Raw genomic sequence first — 4,246 nt, 5'->3', positions numbered from 1 at the left:
GCTGCTTGGTTCCGCGCCCGAAATGGACCGAACTGAGCAAGCAGTAGCAAGTAGAAGGGGCAAAAAAACAACAAAAAGTTAAAATGTTTCGGTTTTGAGATCAAATGGAGGGGGGGGACTGATCAGACAGGGCGGCAAGCAAGAAGGAGAAGGGGGCAGAGGCGTCTTTTGACAAGAAAACGGGGCTGTGCGGGGAGAAAAGTCCCTTTGGGGTCAATTTAACTTTGCCCCGCGCGGTACCTGGGTGCGGGCGGCAGCAGTTGGGCACGCCGCGCGCAATGGGCGCCGAGCGCGCAGGCGCAGCGGCGGCAGTCCTCGCACCACGGCCAACGACCCAGCCCCGCCCCCGCCATGGGTGCGGCGCCCGGGAATCGAAACTGCGGGCGAGGAGGGCTCCTGGCCCCGCCCCTGCTGCTCCTCAACCCGCGCTGCAGGTGTGCGCCGGTCGGGGGCGGGCTACACATGCGTAGGTATGTGCACGCCAATGTCGCAGCCTCCAGGCTAAGGTGGATGTCGGGCACCTCAATCCCCAGTACCCCTTGGTGGCGTCACCCTGGCAGGAACATGCCCTCTCTGGGCCCTTAGGCAGCCAGCAGCGGTTGTAGCCTGCTGCCTGGGGGCACAAACAACAACCGTCCAGGCACGGCACATCTGGGCTGTGTAGCTGGGTCCATGGTGGCAGTTTTCCTTAAGTGCTCCCAGGGATAACTCTTCTTCTGGCATGGTTTAGTATCCCCTGAGGTGTTGGGGCTTAATGCCTATTTTATGGAAATGGAAGGCTTCCTCCTAGCTTGCTCCTCCAGCCGAGGGCAGGCAACACAGGAGCATCCAAACCCTGAGCCTCCAGGCCTGCCAAAAGACACTGGAAATATCTGAAGCCCCTGGTGGGGGTGGAGGATGTTTGCCAGATGTAGGGCCATTTACAGTTCTGGACTGACTCACAGATTTGCACTTGATTTGGCTGGGAACACGAAAAATTTCTTTAAAAAATAAAAAAAAGGCTCGACTGGGCCAGGCATTTGGGTTCTGCCTCTATGGTCTAAAGTGTGGATGGTAGGTCTTGGGCAGCCTCCACTTCTCCAGACACTTGCCTGGGTTGAAGGTCTAGGTGTGATGGTCACAGGACTCCCTACAGGTGGATCACAAGTCCCTGCATACACCATGATCCAGAAGATCAAGGGTTGCCTACTCTATCATATCTACACATATTTACATATATATGTATGTGTATGATGCACATATGTGTATGAGTGTGTGTGTGTGTGTGTATGTATATATATATATAAAATCACCTTTGAATTGTAAGAGACACTCCTGGTAATCCAGCCCAGGACACTCTTGACTTTTTTGCAACAAGCACATTGTTGGCTGGGGTTCAGCTTCTGGTCTATTGTACCCCCCAGATCTTTCTCTGCATGACTGCCACCCAGCCTGTCATTCATTTCCCATCTATATTTGCTCATGCTGTTATTCTGTCCCAAGTGCAGGAGTTGAGGACTTGGCACTTATTGTATGCGGACACACGTGTGTAAGAAATACAAAACATGTCCTTCTCTGGGTAATACAGTGGCCATAATGTAGGCCAGAGTCAGCAGAAACACAGCATCCAACATACAGGGCATGTCTACACATGGACATTTAATGTGCATTAGCATGATTTAAGGCACATTAATGGCACATGTCTACACGTGTCCCCTTAATATGCTTTAAAAATGGCAAATTTTGGCTAATCCTGCCTAAATTTGATACTGACATAAACCAAGTGTCAAATGTAGGTGCAATTTGTTAAAGTACATTAACACATGTGTCAACGTGTTAATGTACATTAGTGGAGTGACTTCAATGCTGGGCCTGCCCAGCCCCAGGGCTCTTGGCTGGCCGCCTCTGCTCTTCCAGGGCTTGGCTGCTCTCTGGCAGCCAGTAGCTGCAGGCTATAAAAGCCTGCAGCCAGTTTGTGCCTTGGGGCCCACAGCACAGGGAGCCTGAAGGAGCCAGTGGTGTCTGCAGGAGCCCAGCAGCACGCATGTACCCCCCACCCCTGGACAGGACACAGGCAGCTTCTGTCTGTCCTGTCCCCTAGCCAGAGTTGCTCCTTGGCCATAGGTGAGTGTTGCAGAGGGCTGCAGCCCAGTGCAGGGAGCATATCCAGCACATCATCCGTGTTGAGCCCTGGCCCTGCCCATGTGACCATGCCCAACCCAAGCACCCAGGGCCCCAGCTGGACTTGGGAGGAGGTGCGTGACCACATGGCACTCCAGGGTGGGGTTGACATCCAGAGGCAGTTTGCATGGGACAGGCACTCGAACACCTACGTTTATAAGACCATGTCAGGTGGGATGTGTGCACGAGGCCACTCCTGGTCAGTGTATCAGTGCTGCATGAAAGTCAAGGTCTTGCAGGTGCAGTGGGTGGCCATAACCACATTCAGTCATTGAACCAGTCATTCCCAAGAGACCATGCTCTTTGTGTGGGAGCTGGCCCACATTTTGGTGCCCTGGGAGCCAGGCTGCACCCTGCAAGCACCACTAACAGGGGTGGCCTGCCCTTGCCTGCACCCCATCCTGACACCTCCAGTGACATGTCACTGGAGGAGGGGACCTTGGGCCTTCAGTGTCCCACCCTACCCACCTCCCTGGCTGCTGCATCCACTGGCAGCTCTGGGAGCCCTGGGCAGCAGCTGCCTCGCCCTTGACTCAGCTCCCCACACCACCACAAGGAGCATCCAGCCACACCCCTGCCAGCCACCAGCTCCTCCCTGGGTGGGGCCCCTGGCTGGGCACCAGCCTGCCACACATCACAGGCCATGGACACCGGGTGCAGCTGGACACCATCACTGACAGGGAGCCCTGCCCCAAGCCGCCAGCCTTGCTAGCCCAGGACATGTGGTAAGTCCTGCAGTAGGGGAGGGCCTTTCCAGTCCCTGGCTCTGGCCCTGGCCCTGCCAGGTCCACCCACACTCCTCTGGCCCCAGGTTCCCCCACCATAGCATGCAGAGGGGCAGGACACAGTTAAAATTTTATTGAGCAGCCCATGTCCCCGCAGCTGGGTGGGCACAGGCCTCTCACATGACAAAGAAGGTGTTGATGCCACAGCAAAGTCCTCCTCCGCAATGGGGGGCAGGGATGTGTAGTGCTGACTTGTAAGTTTTCTTCTTGGGGAGATGGAAGGCTGGTTTATAACAAAGCTGCCAAGTTCTTGAAGCCTTACCTCTGAATATCCCAGTGGTAGGTACTAGTTTTGTATGATTCCAGGGTTCCTAGGAGCTTAGCAAGCCAGTCAGTCACAGATACAGACTTTTCCCTTCACAAAGGGTTTTATCAGGCAAGGTTGTGTGCATATCTCATCTCTAACCTGATATACCCTGGATGTGTTCTGTAAGAGTTCTGGCCAGAGAGTGAAATTCACCACTCTGGTGAGGAATAGTCAAGCTTTCAAGACAGGATTGAAGTGACCCACCAAGCAAGCCTCGTGCTGAGTCTTTTCCCTAGAGCACTGGCTTTCAAACTTTTTTGGCTCTGTGCTCCTTTACCTGCAAAATATCTCAGCTTGTACTGCCTACACCTGATGCGTCTCTACACATTCATTCCTTAGGAAGAGTGTCGATGCAGGGCAATGGCATTACTCACCACACATTGACCAATCAAAAGCTCCACTGCGGTTATTAAAATGTAGGCATGTACCAATTAGCAAAGCACTATGTACCCCGGGGGTACTTGTACCCCGGTTTGAAAAGGATTGCCCTAGAGCAGACAATAATGGTAGAGGGCAAAGTCAAGGCGAAATGGAGGTGAAAGCAGCAGATAGGAAGGGGGAGGATAATGGATGCTGCCTCTGCTTTTCACCCCTGGGAGCCCTCTCAGGCTTACAAGAGGAATTAAGGGAAGTATGGCCTGGAGGGGTAGGACTGTTACAAATTACCTTTAAACTGTTATAACAACAGGACTTAAAATGGGAACATTCACCCATTAAAGGGTCTTATACCCTCTAAATGCTTTAAAGTCATGCCAATTCAAGCATTTGATCCATTTTACCCAGGTTGTTCCAGAGCATTGTTAGTCTGCTCTGGGGGGATAAAATGCTCTATTTTCATTCCTCCAGCATCCCCAAATGCACCATCCCCAACCCTTCACACTTTTCTCCTTGGACAAAAACTTTCAAGCCTCCTGAACTCTACTGTCCATGGCAGTAGTGCTGGCTCTATGCTAACACCCACTCTGGCCAGAACCAAAGGGGTTAATGAGCAACT

Source organism: Crocodylus porosus, unplaced genomic scaffold, assembly GCF_001723895.1.
Source record: "Crocodylus porosus isolate Cpor-Errol unplaced genomic scaffold, CroPor_comp1, whole genome shotgun sequence".
Classification (NCBI taxonomy): domain Eukaryota; kingdom Metazoa; phylum Chordata; order Crocodylia; family Crocodylidae; genus Crocodylus; species Crocodylus porosus.
The sequence above is the reverse complement of the archived record's forward strand: the minus strand, read 5'-3'. Positions refer to the sequence as shown.